Below are 24,229 nucleotides of genomic sequence, written 5' to 3' on the forward strand. Positions count from 1 at the left end.
AACAATTTTAAGTTGAAGCCTACTCTTTGTCAAATGGTTCAACAAGCACAATTTAGAGGAAGTCCTATTGAAAGCCCACATGTGCATTAGGCACATTTTCTTGAAATTAGTGACATACTAAAGATAAATGGTATTTCTAATCATGCCATTTGGCTGAGATTATTTCCTTTCTCTTTGAAAGATTATGCTAGAGAGTGGTTACATTTTTTACCTCTAGGTTCTATCACTACATGGAGTAGTTATCATAAGCTTTCTTTGCTCAATATTTCCCTCCAAGTAAGACTGCTAAATTGAGCAATGAGCTAACTTCTTTTCGACTAAGAGATGATGAAAGTCTTTATGAAGCATGGATGAGATATAAGGATCTTCAATGGAGATGTCCACATTATGAAATTCCTAAATGGATGCTTATTTAGCATTTCTATAATGGTGTTTCTCCAGCTATCAGGAGTACAATTGATGCATCTTCTAGATGTGATCTTATGGAAAAATCAAAAGATGAAGCTTATTCAGCATTGGACAAGATTGCTTACAAAAACTATCAATGGAGTTATGAAAGGAATGAAGCAAGGAAGCCACCTGCCGATATGTTTGAATTAGATGCAATGACCATGTTTAATGCTAAATTTGATGCTCTAACAAGAAACATGGATAAACTGAGCATGAAAGTGGATGCTTTAGTTGGGGGATCTAGTCATTCAGTAGATGTTGGTATTGGGAATGTAAATTGTGCTAGTGATTTTCTTTCTTATGGTTAAGATTTTGCAAATGAGCAAGTTGATTATGTGGGTAACTATAACTAGAGGCCAGTTGCCACCACTTATGAGCCTACACGGAGGATCTCTCAGGGAGGTTAACAAGGTCAATAACAAAATACTAGCAGCCTTAAGCTTTTCAATAGCAATAAAACTTTCAATAGAATAGAAGACCTGCTGGTTTTCCACCTCCTAAGAATCAAAATGCATGTGTTAGAATGCATATGTTCCTCAGCCACCTACATAATCTTCAAATCAGAAATCCATTTCAAAGTCTATGATGGAGAATTTCTTATCCACTCAATAGAAACAAGGTGAAATGATACAACAATTGACTTTAAGGATAGATTAGCTTACCACTCATAATAGGATGTTGGAGAATTAGATAACCCAATAAGCTTGGTCTTCTAGTAAAGCATAGGGTAAACCAAAGAAAAAGTTAGTAAGGAAGTAGGTGAGAAGAAAGAAACTGAAAAGGAAGTAGAAGAGAAATATGTGCCTCTTACACCATATAAATCACCATTGCCTTACACTCAGAGATTTCAAAAGGCAAAATTTGATAAGTAATGTGGGAAATTTCTTGATATTTTAAAGAAGCTATATATCAATATTCCATTTACATATACAATTTCTCAAACATATGCTGAGTTTCTAAAGGAGTCTTGTCGAACAAGAAAATATTAGAGGATTATTAAACTGTTGTACTTACTAAGTAGTGCAGTGCTATATTGTAGAATAAGCTTCCCCCTAAGCTTAAAGATCCTAGAAGTTTCTTTATTCCATGTCACAGTGGAGAGATAAGTATTGAAAAGGCATTGTGTGATCTTGAAGCTAGTGTGAGTATGATGCCACTCTCTATATGTGAAAAGTTGAAGGTAGGATATTTGAAGCCCACTACCATTTCTTTATAATTGGCTAATAAATCCATCAAATATCTAGTAGGAGTTTTACAGAATGCGCTATTGAAGGTTGGAAAATTTTTTATTCCTGTGAATTTTGTGGTTCTAGAGATAGAGGAGTGTTTGCTAGTTTATAACCCCATAAGTGCACGGATCGCGAATAAGTAATACAGTAGTGCGTAGAGTATCGTTCCCACAAAGAATTTATAGGTGTAAGTACAAAGCTAGAAGTAACTTTGACTATTTAGACTATTAAATATGTTGAGAGTTTTAACTTTAAACTAACTAAAGATGCTGAGAATAAAAGAAGACAAAGCAATAACTAGAGCAATTCCAGAATTAAGATTTCATACTTCAAATTTATTAAAGACTTAACCTCACCTATTTAACAGATTGAGAATTGTTACTTTGATGGAAATTAATCCTAAGATATTCTAAGTCCTCTCTCAAGGCTTCCAAGGTGTATTTTAATTAACCTGAACTCTACTTTCATGGCGAGCAATCTTAATTAAAACCCTTTAATCTTTTTGATTAATTATAAGACTCCACAAAGGATTTCAGCCTATCTCTAAGTCAGATTTCTTAGGTTCAAAATTTTGATTTCCAATACTAATCTTCACTTTTTAGCTCTTCAATTAGTATCTTATATCATAACTAAGTGGGTATCAACAAATGGCATGTATTAAGAATACATAATATTGAGTCAAAGAACAAAACTCAAATCCATTAAATAAATTTAATATATATCCATAATAGAAATTGAAAGTGATACTCTCCTAATCCTAGAATTAAACAAACTACTTACTCATGGTGAGTTTAATAAACATAATGAAAGTAAAGTAAAAGAACATAAGACAACCTGAAGAAATATAACAAAAGAACCCAAAACAAAGATCTGCAGCCTTAAACTTTTGAAACTTTAGCTGAGAGTCCTTCTCTTTGAGCTTTATGCATATTCTCTCCAAATTGCTTAGAAAACTAGGGTTTGAAAGGAAAGCAAACTCTTTGAACTCTCTCTTTGTAACACCCCCTTAACCGATCTGCAGTGTAGCCAAGCAACGAAATGCCACATCCTGTGCCTAAGCACCTAATCTCATCTTATTTAATTCAAAATCGATTTAATTCTATTATAATTTAATTAACTCAATTTTTAAGTGGAAATGCAAGAGTTTCCTCGTAATATGAACATTTGACCTGTTAAATATCTGACCTGTTTAAAAATCCATAATCAAAATTTTAATATCATTCAATTTCATCATCATAAATTATATTTTCATTCACATTCATTTACAATCATAATCTCCTTTCATTTTATTCATTTACAAATATACATAGTTGTTCTACAATCCAAAATTAATTACATTTTTGTTTAATTACATCATACAAAATTATGCCATTTCTATGGGCCAAAATCTATACCAAAATGTAGTGTGGAGGTGACACTGATCACTACTGCAGATCCTTGCACAATCTCTGTTCGATGCCTATTGGGTTTTATCACTTGGACCTGTGCGAGGAAAAACCCATCACGCTAAGTATTGCTGCTTAGTGGTGCAATAATATAATAAAGGTACAAGATATAAATACAACAATAATTTCATGCTTGAAGTAATATAAGGAGAATGCACATTTAATTTAATTCTGAATCATTTGACAAAAAATAGGGTTTGTAATATCAAACTTTTGTAGTTATTTCATTGTTTAATCACAAAATGATTTTCCTTACCCTTCATAATATTTTTATTTCTTTCCCTCATTTTTACATATGTTTACAACCTTTGGAAATATTTAATTTGTTGGGATTTTTCTTTTTTTTTAATTTTGATATTGAACTTTCTTAATCTATTACAGTACCCAAGTAACCTTAAATCAAACTGTTTGGACTGGATATGCGGGTTTTACTAGCGCTGGACACTCGATACCTTGGGCCATCATACCATTGTACACATCGGTGCCTACCAGGTATGTAAACATAGTTAGGCATAAAAGCCGATGGAATAATCATATCGGACACTCGGTGCCCGCCAACGATTGTTCAAAGTGATCATGAACATGGGATAACCATATTGGACACTTGGTGCCTGCCAATAGTATCCAGGCATAAAAGCCATATGCGGTACTGCTAATCTCACACATTTTTGGCATGCCAATCTATCCAAATCCTTACACTACTGTCTAGGCATACTCGGGTTAATTTTCATTGTTAACAATTTAACATTCTCAATATTTCATCATTATGTCACCATTTCATTCTTGGTGGGAGCATAGGTCCCAAACATAATTTTATAAGTCATTCATGCAAATCATGCCATTGGTATCAAGTACCCTTCACAATATAAGCCATTATGTTGACGTTTCATAGTTTGCAGAGTTATTACCTTAATTTCATTAACAATTTTGACTAAGGTATAACAGGAATTAGGCCATACCTTCTTCATGAGATTTGCATATCTATGTTTTAGGTTTATTTTAGCTTTAGAATCACTCAATTTTTATATGTGTAGCTCAAGTTATAGCCATTTTATCAAAACTGGTCAAGTGACCAATTTCCAGTTTCAGGCATTCCAGAATTCAAGCAAATTCTAGACCCATTTTATTAAGCTATTTTGAACAGGTTACAATCATAATTTGACATCATGTTCTGCATATGAATTGTTCTTCTATGTCTCAGGGTTACACAGATTCAAGAATCACTTAATTTTGGGGTTTTGTAGGGTGAGTTATGGCTAAATTTCAATTCCTAGTTCATGGATGCAGTATCTTGTGATTTCCAAGTTTCTAGGTTTTTAGATCAATATTGCATTCAACATTCAAGTATTCTGCACCCAGAATTTGTTCAAGGTATCTAAATCAAAGTTGTAGGTCTATATCTTAGGTTTCTAGAACATTTTGAATCACCTCAATTGGATTTATACAATGAGAGTTATGCCCTATTTACTATACGGAGGTCACAGGACAATTTGCTAGAATTGTAAGAAATTCCAGATTCATCAATTCTAAATTTCTCTAGCAATTTGACTGAGTTACCCTAGGAATTTGGTCTGAGTCAAAATACAAAAGTTATAGGTATGGGTTTCGACATTAATTTGGATTTGTTTTCATAATAATTGGAGTTGTGTAACTCAAGTTATGAGTAATTGAAGTCACTGGACTCAAGTTATCCAGAACCAGTATTAATACACAACATCACATTCTTTCAATTGTTTTGCCATCTCATTATCATATCCCAACATTTACACATACAATAGCTATAATATAGACACAATTACAATAAATAGGTCACCAACCATAAAAACCCTAATTCAATTGAAACCCTAATTCAATTTAACCATAACTTCAAAATCATAAAGTTCTATAGCACTAACTTTGTGCACAAGCTTCAATTTAACTTCAATCAACTTCCAATCAACCAAAAACTTGATCTTCCAACTAGTCTCACCCAACCAAAATTCCCCTCCTTCATTACAATCCAGAATTTTCAATTAATTCAAAAGAAAATCACAAAATAAGCTTAGAATTCATGAAATCACCATTAACTAAGCTTGAAATGTGGCTTACCTTGATTTGGTCACACTTCCCCTTCACCAAAACTTTCAAATTCTTTGAATTTCTTGTATTCTTTCTTCAATTCAAGGTTCACTTTGATGTTTTCTCTCAATTTCCTAAGGAAAACATGGAAGGATGTTAGCGTTTCAAGCTTGGTTACAAGCGTTAATGGAGGAACAAAGTGCGAGAGAATGAGAAAGAGAGTGGCCAGCTCACAAAGGTAGAAGATGATGATTTTTTTATTGGTCTTTATCTCTTTATTTAGTATTTATATTAATTTAACTCATAATGGTAAAATGGTAAATAAGTGAGATGGCAAAATTTAAAATTTTTGAACATTAATCATCATTAGGTTTTGACTAAATAACTAATTATGTTTAATTTTTATAATCCTAATTAATTAAATAAATCCTACTTTGTTAACTTAATTACTCTCACTTTAGGTAAATGTTAGACCTTTAAATTTAATTGACCTAATTTTTCTCTTACTGGGTTTATGTTCATCTTTTCCATAATACCTGATAAGTCCTTAATTTCATTTTTTCACCTTGGCCTTTAATTTGCTTATTTGTGCTTATTTCTTTTCATTTTCTTCACTTATTAATTCATAGAAATTCCTTAATTAAGTCTTAAACAAAAGTCTCACAGGGTTCTACATAAATTTGGAGTAGCACTGAACTCACTATCACTTCCCAGTGAGGTTACCAATCACCAGGCTTGTGTTTCTTTAACTGATTTGTACTCCACTTCTTTTATTTTTCTACAACTTTAATTGATTTTTATTTAATTTAATTATGACTCCTTACTCTAATTTAAGCGTGGTTCCAGACATTTTAGCTGTCCGTACAGATTTTAGTTACCGGAACAGTGGAATGTACGGATCTACCTAAAGTGAGGATGTTACACTCTTCTGCCTGTTTTAGTCTTCTAATATTTATATCAGGTGCTTTAAGTCATGTTTCAGAGTCTCAAAAGCCTTAGAGGTCTATTTGAAATGAGTGCAAGAGAATTTAGGTCAAAATAGAAGTTTATCTATGGCAAAGTATATGATCCATGTGGCACTACATGGCCCTAGGCCATGTGACTCTCTAGACACTTTCAAGCTTCGCATTTGAGGGAGACAACAAGTTACATGAGGGTAGGCAAGTTACATGGGCCAATTCACAGGGCCCGTGTATTGCAATCTCTCCATGGTTCTTCAGGTTTTGATTGCTAGAAGGTTACACGGGTCAGGTCTCTTGTTTACGTGACCCGTGCAATATTATATAGCAAGCCTTCTAGTTTTTCCTGACTTCCAAACTTGTCCAATTGACTTCTTTGCCTTGGATCTCCTTTAAAACACCTAAAAAGATATAGAAAACATGAAATTAAGCAAAGATTAACTAAACTAACAAAAACAAATGAAACTAAGAAAAATGCGAGCAATTAACTACCTAAATGCTATGAAATGCAAGGCAATAGTGCCTTAAAATACCTATATGATATAAGTGTATCAAATACCACCAAACTCGAATTTCTGCTTGTTCTCAAATAAAAAAAAACTTTGAAAACTCATTAGGATACTTGATTTTTCTTAGAAACATAACTAAAACCTTAACTTACATATAATTGAACTCTCTACAGCCTTATACCAATTTTCCTACCTTTAAGGCATAGAGAAATCAATGTTTGCCTGGTAGAATTTCATCTTTCTCATGGAGTTTCAACCAATCATTCCACTTATAAGGCCATTAATAAATCAAGTATAACCTATTTCACTAGGATAGATTTGGGAAATATTTACTTACCTCAAATTGCCTCTATTATGGATGATTATGATGAAATGAGGTGATATATCTCCAATGTCATAGGCATGCCTCAATTTTCTATCTCTACTAATATAGCATATATATTTCCAAAGATCAAAAGGTCTTTAATAGGGTTGTAATGGGGCTAGGGGGTAGTGACTTGGCTGCTAATGAAAAGGTTTTAGGGAATGCAAGTATGAGGATTGCTACTATGTAAAAGTTTAAAATACACTAGGCTTATTTTCTTTGTTTTTACATAGAGAAGAGGAACATTTGGTTTTTAGTGCTAAGTATACTTGTTTGATTATCACTTTATGACTTCTTTACTTATTTTTCTCAATTTGCTTTTTTATATCCTTTTGCTATTTACCCCTAAACATATTATTTTTGATGGGTTAGAAGGGTAATTCTTTAATGTTTTTATTTACACACTTGCACTTCTTTTGATTTTTGCGCCTTCGTCCATATTTTCTCTCTTTGTATACACCTAGCATACTTTTCACCTATGCACTTTGGCTTCCTCATAGGGTAGGATAAGTATTTAGGTTAGGGGCTAGGGCAATGTTAGGGGTTATCAAAGAAATTATATAAGGGAATAGATGTAGGCTCAAATTGGCCGTAAGAGGTTAAAATTTGATTTTGGCTGGTTAAGGCTATAATGAGTTTATTAACAAAGAATGCATTAATTATCTCTTTTTCAAGCATATGTTAGGATTTCACCTCAATAGGTCTACGAGGCATGTTCTAAGATTGGTGAGGCATGTTAGGTTTGCTCATATTTCAAACATTTTCTCCTAATTTTTATAAGTTTAATGTGACAAACTAATAGTTATAAAGGGTTTTAATTATTTTGACTTCACTTAAGCAATTAAATTTTTCACAATGAATACACTAAAGTCTTTTTGCCTATTCAGTTACATCCATTCCACTTTCTAAGAGAGATCAATTATCATCTTATTAAGGTTTTTAGTTATAGTTCTAAGATAAAAATTTTTGAAAAAGTTTAAAAATTCAAAAAGTTTTCTGAATTTTGATACACAAGTATGATAGAGGTAAAATAAAGTTATGCAAAATGATTAAGATGAAATGCATGAATGCACCCTTAAACTCAAATTTGGCATTATCCTCAATGGCAACATATTATGCAAAATAAAAAAAGATAAAATAATAAACACACAATATTAGCAAAACATATATGTATTAAGCTAGGCATATGAACATAGTAGTAGAGTTTATATAAAATTAATCAACTAAATTAGGGAAGTATGAAGACTAAGGCCTAAGCTTGTACAATGCATCAAAATGTGTCCTAGTCTACTGTCTTATACCTAGAAAGCCTTTGAACGTGAGGAATACCCCTTCATCCTACCTTTCAAGGATCATATCCAGTTTATTATGGGTCTCTTAAAGACTATCCTCTATGGCTCTAATCCTGTCTAATATAATAGCTGCCAAGGTCCTCATTCTATTTTTTATGGTCGTCTAGATCTTTTGCAGGTATGCTAAGACTGTATCTACAGGTGGTGGTGTGTATAGAGGGACCCTATCTGGTGATCCTTGAAGGAAGGGGTCCAACTCTTCCTGCTACAGCTACTCCTGTACTTGCTCCTATGCTTGGAAGGCTCCCCTTGCTCTATTGTTGGTGTTGGCCTCCTGGGGATGACATTCCCTTATGCATCAATTAGTAAGCAGGCATCCCCTACTCTTCTGCATAGTCCCAGGGATATGCAGATAGTCTGATCAATCTCGATGGTACCTGGGATGGGGCGCAGCCTGTGACGCCCCTTACCCGTCTACAATATAGCCGAGCAAGATATGCCATGTTGTGTACCGGAACAACATATTTTATCTCAGTTATTTTTATCTTTCCTTAATTGATTTTTTTATGATGATGAAATGCAATTTGGGAGATTTGACTCATTTAAGTCATTTATAGAAATTATAAATTCATTGAGGTTCCAAAAATTTTATCGAAAATCCGATAGAGTACCGGCTAAAAATGGAGAAAACAGTTCTTCGGAACCTGTGAAAAACACTTTTAAAACATTCATCCATATTCTCAAGCTCCAATAACCATTAACATGGTTTCAACAATTTTCAACATTCACAACCATGTCAAGTTTTTTTATCATGAACCCATAATTTCATTCAGATCCAAAATCAAATTTAATTTCATGACAATATTCTCAAATTATATTAATTAATGAAATTTTTACAAAATATGGGCATCAACATATGATTACATCAATTTGCTATTTACATGAGTTCATAATTTACAAATCACAAACTACTACCTGTTATAAAATGCAAAAACAAAATTTCAAAAGGAACCTAAAGGTCCTACCACTGATGCACTGCAGATGAGAGGTGACTCTGACTCTATGCAGATCTATGACCTCACCCTGTCTGTGGTCTGCTGGGCTCTCTATCCGTCTCTCTAGAACCTACGCGTAGCAAAAAGTGACGCACTAAGTAATAATGCTTAGTGGTGCCAATAATAAAATAAAAAGAACTAAAAGAAAAATAAATATGCAGTGTATATATTGATGTCTCATGCAGACAAATTTTTGGAAATTATTTATAGTCTTATTTATTTGGTACTTGTTATATCCATTATTTCATTAAATTTATCAACTTTCATTTTTGGTTGCCCAAGTAACCTATACTGGATGACTGCACTAGATAAATGGATAAACTGGCACTGGGTACCAAGTACCTTGGGCAATCACACCATCGGTCACATAGTGTCTCTCGATGTGCAACAGAACAGCTACTAATGTAACACCCCTCACCTGTCTACAGTGTAATTGAGCAAGGCGTGCTACACGGCGTGCCAGAGTACCTGATCTTATCTAATTTTATTACAGTTCTTGATTTATTTATTCAAAAACTTTATTTAAGGTTTAGGATATTTTTTCTTACTTTTATCAAAATCTAACTAATTTGGAAATTTCAAAAATTTTAATGATAATCCGGCAGAGTGCCAGTTGTAATTTGGACTAACAGTTCTTCTGAACCTACCAAAAACAATTTCAATATATGTTCAAATTCATAACTCAGATTATCTCAAAGCATTCTCATCAGTTTCTCAAACTCAGATTCAGTCTCAAAATTTCTCAAACTCAATCTCATTCAGAATCATTATGATTAGATAATCAATTCAAATATCAGAATTCTTATATTTCATTAACTTATATAATTTGCCAATTAAGTATATAAATTTATTAAGTACAAGATATACAAATGAAATTACAGTTACTAATTCACATTACAATATAAGCAGTAATTATAATGTACAGATTAGAAAACATGCTTAAAATGAGCCCTATCTACATGTATTGCAGAGGAGGTGACAACTCTTCTGACACTTCTGCAGATCGGGACACCAAAAATCTCAGTTGATAGTTTACTAGTTTTACCTTCAGTACCTGCACGAGGAAAACAATTCCATCACGCTAAGCATTTCTGCTTAGTGGTGTAATAGTATAACTAGAAATAATATATACAAATAAAGAAAGAAATAAATCATAATTCGGATATCCAGGAATCAATTATTCTAACTGTATTGTATTTTAAGTCTCTACGGTTTTGCAAATTGTATCTTTGTTTTGTTTTTATTGCTAATTTCTTTTACTCATTTCACTCAATGCTTAATTTAATTGTACTGAAATTTTTGTATACTTAACTTAACTTAGCTGTCTGAATTGAATAAGGTTTTAATTGACTGCCCGTATAGCCTATACATTGACCAGACTGGATAAACGGATATACTAGCACTGGGTACCTAGTACCTTGGGCCGTCACACCATCGGTCACAAAGTGTCTCCCGATGTGCAAACAGTGTGGCTAAAAAGCCATATAATCAATCAGGCATAAAGCCGAGTATAATAACACAATCTGTATAGCCATAGGCTATTAAAATCATAGTATGGTGTAATAAGCCATAAAACACAATATGGCATGTAGCCATTTACAGAACAACTGTCAGAATCCTATTGGCATGCCAACCTATCCAAACTAGTTAACTAGGCAAACTAAGGTATATTACAAGATTAAATATTTATTTTTAGGGTTTACTGGTCATTATACCATTCACTGGTCAATGAAAATATTGACCTTTTCATACATCATGCTACCAATATAGTGCAATTTACAATTCTCACAAATTGGCATTTATTGCCAATTTACTTCAAGGCTTGATTATATGTTAATGTCAAATTTTTAATTTTAGTGTGCTAGATTGGTCTAGCTTAAAGTCCTATTTCTCTTGGTTTTTAGCTTTTGGTCAAAGAAGAAAAATTGTAGCTCTATGTCTTATTGCACTCTGGGCAAAATTTCAGATCATTCTGAGTTGTATAGACCAAGATATGGTCAATTTACTAAAGCTGGACAGATTGCACCTTTAGTGCAAAATTTGGTTAATTTTAGGTCACATTTAGTTTTGGCAGTTTTGGTACCTGAACTTATACAAGCTATTTGACTTGGTTCTGGCCATTTTTGGGCTTTGGATCTTCATAAGAATTGTAACTCTATGTCTTATTGTATCCTGGGCAAAATTTCAGGTCATTCTGAGTTGTATAGACCAAGATATGGTCAATTTACTAAAGCTGGACAGATTGCACCTTTAGTGCAAAATTTGATCAATTTTAGGTCACATTTAGTTCTGGTAGTTTTGGTACCCGAACTTGTGCAAGCTATTTGACTTTGTTCTGGCCATTTTTGGGCTTTGGTGTCCTCATAAGAATTGTAGCTCTATGTCTTATTGCACCCTGGGCAAAATTTCAGGTCATTCTGAGTTGTATAGACCAAGATATGATCAATTTACTAAAGCTGGGCAGATTGCACCTTTAGTGCAAAATTTGGTCAATTTTAGGTCAGATTTAGTTCTGGCAGTTTTGGTACCCGAACTTGTGCAAGCTATTTGACTTGGTTCTGGCCATTTCTGACCTTTGGTGTCTTCATAAGAATTGTAGCTCTATGTATAAACTATCCATGGTAAAAATTTCAGGTCAATTAGACCTGTTTTGAGTGAGTTATGGTCATCCTAATGACTACTGTTCATATAGTCAAAAATCTGGGTTGCCATTCCGGATTTGGTCATTTTTTAAGTCAGTTTCTAGGCAGAATTTTAGCAACATTTCTACATGAAAGTTGGCCTATTTGGTGTCTAGTTTCACCCCCCATTAGCCTCATACCAATCGGGTTCACAGTTTTGCACTTATGACCTAATTTAGGTGCTACCAACATACACAACTTGCATTTGAACATCACACTTCCAATTTTGACAATCCTCCTCCTCCCAATACTTCAACATTTAATCATGGCAGTTCTTTATATATTGTACACCATTCCAGCAAGCATTTTGGGCAGAACACTCAAGTGCTCAATGCACACAATATACCATTAATGTTTAATATTTACTTCAACCCAAATTCAATGTACAACAACACATATATCACACGTACACTTCTATGGCAATTACATAAACTGCCCAACATTCAACACTATCATATTTCATTGATAAATTTCGTAAAATCACACAAATTCATGATATTTAAGGCTGCCCAACATGGCAGTTTACTAAAGCATCAAAGTCCCACTATTAACCCTTAATTCAAGCACTAACATACACACACTTGGACATTAACCTACTACAACTTCTATTGAGTTAATCAACCTTAATTTCTATCCATATAAATATAAGAATAAGTCACTAACCATGCATTTTCATGGCTGCCAAAACTAAGGTTCACCAATACTCAATCATTTCCTCAATTTTTCTTAGCAATTCAACTTACCCAAAGCTCAACACAAGGATTAGTGAAGGAAAATGGGAATTAATTGGCTAGCACTTCAATTTAACTCCATCAACACTAATTCCCATCAATTTAATGTAAGAAAAATTCAAAGAACATGAGCTCCCATGGCTGCCAAAAATTATCCACATCAATAACTCATCAAAACCTTCAAATTTCTTCACCATTCAACTCATCTCCACCTTAATACAAACTTTAATGAAGCAAGGAATGAAAAACTAGCACTAACCTTTCTTTGGAGCTTGCTAAACCTCACCAAAACTCTTCCTTTTTGCTGCCTATAGGTTGTCCATGGTGTAAGGATCATTTTTCATGAAGGAAGCTTGAAGAAATAATGGCTTAAAGGTAGGGAAATGGAGCTTGCTTCATGGACGTCCATGGAGGATACTTGAGAGCTTCAATTCGGCCATGGGAGAGGAGCTTGATGAAAATGATGAAGTGAGTGGGAAAATTCTGCTCCTTAGGTGTAACACCCCTATGATCGATAGTGCATTCTACTATTCCAGTGACCAGTGTTGTCCGGACAGCTAGGCTGCCTAGAACTACACTTAGATATGGGTGAGGAGACATAAAATAATGAAATAAAAGAAAAGAAAATACAAGAAAAACAAAGAAAAAATAATAACAATGAAATGTAACCAAGTTAAATGAGCCGAGAACCATAGCGATGGGTGACCGCATCGGGAAGCTGCGGCGTGGATCGTTGACTAGGCCTGGACCGCGGGGAACTCTGAAAAATATTTTAAGACTTAAATAAATATCTATTGAAGTATAAATGTCATTAGAAATATCAAAGAAAAATTAATTAATTAGTACAAAGAAAAATGAGAAATTGAGAAAACGACGAAAAAACAGTGTTACCGAAAAATTGGGAATGCAACCCGAATAGGAGCATTGTAGTCAATTAACACCCCGAGTTGCCTTTTGACCTAAATGTTCATTAAAAATAAATGATATTAAACTTTGAAAATACCATGAAAATTAAAATGGTGGTACATAATCTAAATAGCAAAAGATAAGAGGAAAATGTGAAAAATTAGAAACTTTGGAATAAACAAACCTTATAATTGATTTTAGTGCTCCACTAACATCTTCAAAGTGGACCTTTAATCAGCATATGGACAGAAGATTCTATCATCTTCAACCTTGGGACATCCAGCTGAAATCAACATTGAGAGAAAACTCCATAGCCGTCCATGGTGAGAGCTCAATGCAAGCATGTTCTAGCCACTTTTTTCACTAGGTTCCTTCATTAACTTTGCTCCTCACCTTGCAAGGAAGAGTTTGATAGCAATTTTAAGAAGTTTAGTGAGGTTTTGATCAAGGTTCAAAAGTGGTAAGTGAGTATTTTCAATTCTTGTTTCATTAAAAGTGTAACCAAGGTTGTGGGTAGTTATTTTGTGGAAGAGATTTTGATGTTTGATAAATTATTGGAGTTGAGCCATTTTGGCAGCCATGGGAACTCACCATATATTGCTTGTTTTCATTTGTAAAGGGTAGTTTAAGATGTTGGTATAAGTGTTTATGTATATTGAAATAATTTGGATAATGTATACTAAGTGTATGTGTGATAGTGCACTTGGTTTTGGAAGCTTGGAAGCTATTTGAAGGAAATGTGCAAATCAGCAACTTTAAAGTGTAGTTTAAAATGTGTTGTTTCATGGTTTGGGTTATTGAATTATGTTGTTATTGATGGCAGCATGTATATGTGTATAATGGTTTGGAATTGGGTATGTAAATGGGGTATGTTCATGTAGTTAAATAGTGTAAATAGACTATGGAAAATTCTGTATTATAGTGTGCATATTGAGAATGGTTATAAGCTATCCAAAATGACCAAAATGTGTTGTTAAATGTGTTAGTGGTAAGGTACAAACCAAAATTGGCATGAAGGAAGTAATTTGGTAAGTGTTGAATATGTAATTGGTAAGTGATGAGGAGTGTGTAGTAGGGTAGTATATGTTTTGGCTTAGAACCTTAAGTATGTGACTCCAATTGGTATGAGACCAATTAGAGGTGAAACTAGGCACAAAATATGCCAACTTTCATGAAGGAAGCTTACCTAAATTCTGCCTAGAAGGTGACTTGAAAAATGACCAAATCCGGATTAGTAACTTGAAAGCCTGAAAATTGACCATTTGGGCTAGTAGTTAGTGTTTTGACCATAACTTACTCAAAATAGGTTCAATTGACCTGAAATTTTTACCATTAATAGTTTAGACATATATCTACAACTCTTATGAAGACACCAAAGCCCAAAAATGGCCATAACCAAGCCAAATAGCTTGCACAAATTTAGGTACCAAAATTGGCCGAACCAAAAGTGACCTAAAAATGACCTAAACCTACCATTGTGGTGCATTCTATCCAGCATTGGTAAATTAACCATATCTTGGTCTACACAACTCAGAATGACCTGAAATTTTGCCCCGCTTGCAATAAGACATAGACCTACAAGTTTGTAGTTTGGACCGGAACCCGAAAACCGAGAGAACTAGGTCATCTAGCTAGGTCAAATTAGTATACCGAAATCTGGCAAATTGCAATAAAACGCAATATACTTGAAAATGAATTTGGTAACATGTACCAATACTAAAAGGCTATAAAATGTGACATATTGGTAACATTAAACCTAATTCGCCTAGAATGCATCGATGGTCAACATTTTAGGCTGACTAAAGAAAATAATAGAATTCAATAAATTAACTAATGAACCTTATTGTTAGAGACAATATAAATGAGTACTGAAACACTTTAAATTGTGTGTTTCAGTTAGCAAAGACTCATGAAAAGGGAAGGAAACATTGAGTCAGGGCCAAGAGGCTACACTTCAGAGGTTTGTGCACAACAGTTATTTCTTTTGAATTTTTCGATTGAAATAAATTATGACTATTTATCTGTTATTGTTTAAATTGTGAAAATTGGTTTGAATGATATTTTATGGATACTTATTGCTTGAAAAACATTGTAAATGGTTTGAAACCACAGCTATCATGTATATTGATTGAATTCCTCGCTAGCTTGTCTAGTGGGACGAATTGACTTTAAATTCCCTCTCTGGCTGAAGTGTTGAGGTGTGTGCCTATTGAGGACGAATAGAATGAGTACTCATATTATTGCTAGCTAGCTATGTTATTCCTCACTAACCATCGGCTTTTGGGACGAATTGGACTTTGGAACATGATTAAGCTGTGTATATGATTTATTGATATTTATTGTGATATTGTGAAATGGAGTTTAAATTCTTTATGACATTCACTGTCTTTGAATTTAACTATGGTTTTAAGTATCCACTATTTATACGACTTATGATTTATGATTTAAAGTTGCATTTTGCTAATGTTGTGCACCACTGAGACATTGGTTCAGTGATAGCTTTTCATTGTTGTCGCAGGTAGACAGACTGACAAGGTAGCAGACTAGGCTGCTAGTGCTACATTGAGCATTCATCGGGTATATTGAGTATACCATATTTTGCATTTTGTATTGTAATGTATGTTCACTGTATGTATATATTGTTCTTGGTTTTGAGCAGTTATAAATTAAAATTGTACATTAAAATTGTACATTAAAGTTGTAAACTAAATTTGTAAATTATTTTAGCTTGTAAATATTGTGATATATTTCTTTTATCTCAGCTTTTGAAAACACTGAAAAATTATTGTGGATTTGAGTTGGCAAATGTTGAGAAACTTATTGTGTTGATTGGATATTGGAGTTTGGGGATTGAACAAAATATTGGAAGTGCTTTTTACAGGTTTTTGAAGAACTGTTTTATTCAAAATACAGATGACACTATGCTAAAATTTTTACAGAAATTATTAATACTTCAAATGTGTTATTTGGTTTCACTTCAGTTAAAATTTTTTTTAACACCTATAAATAGTGCTCACCACTGTAAAAAGAAATAAGAAAAAATTAAAAATCCCTTGTAGTGTATTTAATGGGTTATCAGTAGACGAAGTTGGTAATTCATTAGGTATACTACGGGATCATATTATGCCTTACGGAGGGGTAGGGTGTGACATTAGGTGTCTTTATATAATGCCACTTAGTGTCCACTAAGTAAAGTTTACTAATATAATAATTGAACTATGTAATATTTAAATTAAACCCTATAATTCCTTTAATTGTATTTCAATTTCATTTCATTTTTTTTTCATGGGAATTTCTAAATTTAATACCACTTATTTTTCATGGACATTTAAGTCTAAAGCCCACTCTAGGTGTCAAATGATCAAAATGCCCTTCTTCGGGTTAATTTCGGACTTTTTCGATAACACCGATTTAATCCTTGACCCGCTGATTTCTTTAATTTTCATTTTTCATTTATACTGACTTACTAATTTTATTTGACATTTCCAATGTCAATTTCACCTCAGTAAACCTTTAATTATGTCCCAAAAATATTTTCCCGGGTTTTCCGCGGTCCAGGGCTAGTCAACAGTCCTTGCCGTAACTTTCCGGTGCGGTCACCTATCGCTACGGGTTTGGCTCGTTTAACTTAGTCACATTTTATCTCTTTTATTTTTCCTTAATTTTTCTCATCACATATTTCATTATTTTATAGTTCCTCACTGTCATTACAGTGTAGTTTTAGACATTTCGACTTTTTGGGGCAGACATTAGCTGTCAGAATAGTAGGATGTACGGACTACAAAAATAAAGATGTTACAACTCTTTCCCTCTAAAAAGGAATTTTGTCCTTGAAATTCATCGAATTCAAACAACTGAGCTTATCGTTATCTCATAATTCTATTCACTTTCCCATCATTGTTTTCCTCTGCCTTTAGTGTTCCTACTCATGAAATTCTATTATTCATTAGTTTCTCTGATTTCTCATACTGGAATTCTTACTGGTCCTTCAGTCTCTTTTACCAATTCCAACTCTGTTAAATTACCCTTGTCTAGGTATTCTGCATTTATCTCATACAAGACCTTATACCTTGGTATCTTCATGCTTATTTAATAAATATCACTATACACAAACTCCATTAATGCAAGGTATCTATTCTTGCTTCTAGAGGGAATAGCACTACAACTTCTAAATATATTTTCAAATACCTAAATCATTCTTTTCTGACAAAAGTATCAAAATAATTATAAGACTCTATATCAATGTCTAGATATCTTTTCCCAACTCAGTTCAACGTACTAGTGTTCTGCATTTTTTTCCCTTACAGTGTTTCATAGGGTACCATTTGTATGCTAACTTGACACTTATTATTGTATACAAATTCTGTTAGTGGGAGGTATCTGTCCCATCTCCCCTCAGATTCAATGACACAAGTTCTCAGTATATTCTCGAGGACTTATCACACATTACAGGTTATTATTATCATTTCATTTCATTATTTACAGAAACTCAATGAGTTTCAGAATTTACCTAAATTACTCGTTTCGATTGTCCATTTATCTAAGGATGATAAGTCGTACTGATATCTTTAAGCTTATAGCAATTACTGTAGTACAGGTAGTTCACATTAATGTAACCAAGTCACTGACTCTAACTACCTTACAAGTGTAGTCTTTCGATAGGCTAGTTCTGAAGTTTTAAATTTCTAACTAAAATTTTCACATTTATTTCCCATAATAGTACTCTATTCGGGCGTAACTGTATCAAATTATAGATTACTTACAAATATTCTTAGTTTATTGTACCACGAGGAAGCACGTAGCTCTATACAATAATCCCATGTCGATATTGTAATCTGCAGCTTACAATACAAACATCGAGAACATTACATAGTCACTACGTTATAACCTCATGAACTAGGTTTTCTACTTCTTTTTCTAATGCCCTCTGTGACTTTGAGTCCATATCTTAACTTTGAATAATTAAAAGTAAACAGATCTGCATTAGTATCACCTCGACTCTTATAAATGCAATGCATGTATGCACACTAGTTCTTTCTAGGTGTCAAATGATCAAAATGCCCTTCTTCGGGTTAATTTCAGACTTTTTCAGTAACATCGATTTAATCCTTGACCTGCCGATTTCTTTAATTTTCGTTTTTCATTTATACTAACTTACTAATTTTTCTTTGACATTTTCAATGTCAATTACACCTCAATAAACCTTTAATTATGTCCCGAAAATATTTTTCCTAGTTCCTCGCGGTCCAGGGCTAGTCAACAGTCCTCGCCGTAACTTCCCGGTGTGGTCACCCATCGCTACGGGTTTGGCTCGTTTAACTTAGTCACATTTTATCTCTTTTATTTTTCCTTAATTTTTCTCATCACATATTTCATTATTTTATAGTTCCTTACTATCATTACAGTGTAGTTCTAGACATTTCGACTTTTCGGGGCAGACATTAGCTATCGGAATAGTAGGATGTACGGACTACAAAAATAAGGATGTTACAACTAAGCTATAATAACATTAGGCACAAGGCCAAGTATCATCATAATATCAGAATAGCTAAAAGCCATAAAATCACAGAATGGCATAATGCCATGTGCCGTGCCGTTAACTGAACCTTATTGGCATGCCAACCTATCCAAACTAATCTTACTAGGTGTACTAGGGCACATTACCAAGTTATTGATTGAATTTTCATGCTTTACATGTAAGGTTACTATTATTTTACTATTCAGGTCAAATTATTGACTTTCCAATACATAATAGCTACATAAGTCCTAAACACATAAATTTACCACATTTTGGTTCCCAAAAGTGTTGGCATTAGTTGCCAATCCATACTTCTAACCAATGGTGAATAAATCAAAAATTTCAGTTTTGGGTGCTAGAATTCACTGTTCCATTAGGCCATTCTACAGTGAGAATTTGGCTAAATGTTATTCATCAAAGTTGTTTCTTATTGTGTCTAGTTACATTTTTTTTTTTGAATCACTCCATTTGGAGTTTTGTAACTCAAGTTATGGCCTAAACACCATAACTGGCCGTATTGCAATTTTTCTAGAAATTCTGGGCAGAATTAATTCTGTAGTTTTTGTATACTGAATGCAGGTAAGTTTTTGGACATGTTATGATTAAAATTTGGGTTTGTTTTCTGTATGAAAGTTGTAGGGCTATGTCTCAGCTTTCATCTGGTAAAAATTCAGGTCAATTGGACCTTCCTACACTGAGTTATGACCAAATGAATGAATACTGTTCATTTGGTCATTTTGCTCAGGCAGAATGTAAGTCACCCGGATTTGGTCAATTTTTAAGGCATCCTATGTTTAGTTTCTAGACAGAGTTCCTTCACCAAAATTGTGCCATTATGTGTCTAATTTCATGTCTAATTGGCCTTACACCAATTGAACCTATACAATCCAAGTTATAGCTGCCCAAACCTGCTGGACCCATACCCAGTCCTGTAGGTCACCAAGGGCAGCATAGCTAAGTTCAATTCCCATGGAACAAATCACTTCATCTCTTAATCACACATAACCAAATGGTCACTAATTGACCATAAAAACTTTCTTTCACAAATACATGAGCAAAACCCTAGGTTTTTCCAAAACCCTAACTCCAACAATTTCAATTCTCCATATACATACAATCCATAAATTAAAATTAAAACACCAAAATCATGTTCAATGGCAGCCATGCACAACTATTATGCAATCAAAATGGCACTAATCTTGTTGGAGCTAACTCTCAAGCTTGCAAAACCTTCCTTTTTCCTTCTTCTTTTTACTAGCTTGATAGAGTTTAAGGGATGAGGAAAAATTTTAGTGAAGAGAGTGAGGGATTTTGAGGAGAAATGGAGTGGGGTATAAAGCTTGATAAAGCTTTAATGGAGGTTTGGGGTTAGGGATTGTAACACCCCTATGTTCGGTAATGCGTTCAACTGTTCCAGTGACCAGTGTTGTCCAGACAGCTAGGATGCCTAGAACTACACTTCGATATGAGTGAGGAGACATTAAATAATGAAATACAAGAAAAGAAAATACAAGAAAAACAAAGGAAAAATAATAGTAAAGAAATGCAACCAAGTTAAGCGAGCCGGGAACCCTAGCGATGGGTGACCGCACGGGGAAGTCACGGCGTGGACCGTTGACTAGCCCTGGACCGCGGGGAACCCTAGAAATTAATTTTAAGACTTAAAGAGACATTAATTGAAGTATAAATATCATTAGAAATATTAAAGAAAAATTAAATAATTAGTACAAAGAAAAGTGAGAAATCGAAAAATGAACAAAACCCGGTGTTACTGAAAAATCGGGAATGCAACCCGAACAGGGGCATTGTGGTCATTTGACACCCCGAGTTGTCTTTTGACCTAAATGTCCATTGAAAATGCATGATATTACACTTGGAAAATATAATGAAAAATTAAATTAGGGGTACCTAATATAAATAGCAAAAATGGGGTTCAAATTGGGTAATTAACACTTTTCACTTATTAAATCATTAAAAATGGGTGAGTGGAGCACTTTGGGGATTAAATTAACATCACATGGGCAGATTACTTCCACTAAACTTCATCTTCAACCTTGAGACTCACCATGCCGAATTGAACTCTCTCAAAACCTCCATTGCCGCAATTGGTTCAAGCTTCATCATCCTCTTCATTTCACCCCCAAACACCTAGGTTGCTTCATTAAAGTTTATTCCCATATCACAAGGAAGAGTTTGATACCAAAATCAAGAAGTTTAGTGAAGATTTGAGAAGTCTCATCCATAGGTAAGTTCGAGTTTTTGATTGTTGCTTTGTTAAAGTTTGTAAGGGTGTTATGGGTGTTTGATTTATGAAGAAAATTTTGAGGTTTGATGTTGAATGGGAATGTGTACTTTTGGCAGCCATGGAAACACCTTGAAGATAGTTTCTTGCTTGTAAATGGTGGATCAGAAGGTTGATTAATTATTTATGTGTATGAGTAATCATTTGGGTGATGTATATTTAGAATATGTAAATGTGAAATGAAATTTAAAGCTTGGAAATTAATGGAATGTAAATGTACCATTGTGGCAGTTTGTTAGCTCTTGAAGAATGCTGGAATTCATGCTTGGTTTATGGAATAATAATGTTAAAATGTGTTGGTTGTTATGGCAGTTTGAGTGCATGAATGATGGTGTGAAGTTTGACATGTAAATGAGCATGAATTGGTGATTGAATTGTTGTAAATTGAGTTGGACAAATTCTGTACTTGTTGGTGCACATTGAATGTAATTGTAAGCTACCAAAATGACCTATAAAATGTTGTAAATTATGTTTAGGTTGTGGTACAACCAGAATTGGTTTAAATGTTAAGTTTGGTGAGTGTTAAAAGTGATGCTTGATGTGTATGCAAGAATTTCAATAAGGCAGTTTGAGTTTTAGGCCTAGAACTTTAATTGTGTGGCTCCAATTGGTATGAGACCAATTGGAGGTGAAACTAGGCACAAAATGTGCCAACGTTCATTAAGGAAGCTTTCCAAAATTCTGCTTGCAAGGTAGCTTGAAAAATGACCAAATTCGGATTAAGTGCAAATGAGGCTTGAAAATTGACCATTTGGGTAGCAGTTAGTGTTTAGGCCATAACTCACTCAAAACAGGTCCAATTGACCTGAAATTTTAACCATGAATAGTTAAGACCCATATCTACAAGTCTTATGAAGACACCAAAGGCCATAAATGACCATAAGCAAGTCAAAAAGCTTGCACAAGTTCGGGTCCAAAAACTGGCCGAACCTAAAATGACCTAAAGTGACCTAAAATGACCAATTTTGGTGCAATTTGACCAGCAATAGTAAAATGACCATAACTTGGTCTACATAACTCAGAATGACCTGAAATTTTGCCCCGCGTTCCATAAGACATAGATCTACAAGTTTGTAGTTTTGACCGAAACCCGAAAACTGAGGAAACTAGGTAGTCTGGCTAGGTCAAACTAGTATCCCGGAATCCAGCAAATTGCAAGAAAATGTAGTATACACGGAAAATGAACTTGGTAACATGTACCAACCCTAAAATACTATCGAATGTGACATATTAATAACATTAAAACCTAATTTACCTAGAATTCATCGAGGGTCGACATATTAGGTTGACTAAGCAAATATTAGAATTCAGTGAATTACTTATCAAGCATTATTGTTAGAGACAGTTTAATTTAGTGCTGAAACACTTCAAATTGTGTTTCTCAGTTAGCAAAGACTCAGGAAAAGGGAAGGAAACACTGAGTCAAGACCAAGAGACAGTTATCAGAGGTTTGTGCACAACTAGTTTTTAACTGATTTTGTTTGAATATTTCATATGATTAAATGACATACTTTTCTTATGTATTATGTTTAATAAGCATTGGATTTAATTCAATGATTATTGAAATTGTTATAGTATGTATGAATTTAGCTTTGTGAAATGGTATTTCCACAAGTATTAAGCATTGTTATGGATTTAATAAATTATGTTTTGGAAAATTGTGATAGAACATGTTTTGAATTGTGATGGTAATTTTCATGGAAAAATGCAAATTTATGATTTGAATTGTGATGAGCATAAAAATTATTAGATATTGGAATTGACTTTGAATTGAATTATATTGTGGTTTATGCTCACTAAAAGGATTGTGATTGTAACACCCTAGGCAAATCCCACATCGACAAAACACAGGAGAGATGCTGGGTTTATAAGTTGATGGTTTGTAACTGGACGCTGAGTCCCATCAGGGGGGTGGATTGTAACACCCTAGGCAAATCCCATATCGACAAAACACGGGAGAAATGCTGGGTTTATAAGATAGAGGTTCCTAACCCCTATTGATGCGTTTTAAAACCGTGAGGGCTTCGGCCCAGAGCGGACAATATCACTAGTGGGCCGGGCCATTACAGTGATATTGTTTTATATCTCACTATAGATGCTTGACTAAGTTATTACCCGTCTCTCTCATTTGTTGAGATGACAATGGAGTTAGTTGTGTTTTGATTACCATGGTACGTGCACAGGCTTAGATTTTCCTCTGATTTGAGGTTAGATCTAAGTTTATTTTATCGTTATGGCCCTTGCGGAAGATTCATTATTGTGATGGTGCATCTGCGATGATTCGACCTCCCCGACCATAGGGAGTTAGAATCTGATTCGACCTCCCCGACCATAGGGAGTTAGAATCACATCGAATATGGCCCTTTCGGATTAGTCTTGCATAGTTAGTGAGATAAAGATTGATTTTTGAGATACATAATGATTTTTGAGATACAGAATGGCTTTTGAATGGTAAAGAATTGTGATTTCAATTATGGTTTATGTATAATTGATTTTGTTGGAATTACTTAAATGGTTAGTCATGATTTGATAAATTGAATTTTGTGATCAAAGTCATTTATACAAATGATTTACATTATTGGCAATGAATATTTTGAGTTTTGGAATTTGATGAGTATTCAGATTTCTAAATTATTTACTGTAAATTTTGTCAATATATATTATACTATGTTTTAAATTATAGTTATGCACCACTGAGTTCACCGCTCAGCGATAGCTTTGTATGCTGTC

The 24,229-nt window shown here is 33.8% G+C and overlaps 1 non-coding gene across 1 annotated transcript; it reads right to left on the bottom strand.

Annotated features, from left to right (window-relative positions):
- Positions 1-287: 287 nt before the first annotated feature.
- Positions 288-394, bottom strand: LOC131174381 (small nucleolar RNA R71). Its single transcript, XR_009144629.1, has one exon. It is a non-coding gene; the product is annotated as a small nucleolar RNA R71 (small nucleolar RNA).
- Between the last annotated feature and the right edge of the window lie 23,835 nt (positions 395-24,229).

This window comes from Hevea brasiliensis, chromosome 15, assembly GCF_030052815.1.
Source record: "Hevea brasiliensis isolate MT/VB/25A 57/8 chromosome 15, ASM3005281v1, whole genome shotgun sequence".
NCBI classification, from domain to species: Eukaryota; Viridiplantae; Streptophyta; class Magnoliopsida; order Malpighiales; family Euphorbiaceae; genus Hevea; species Hevea brasiliensis.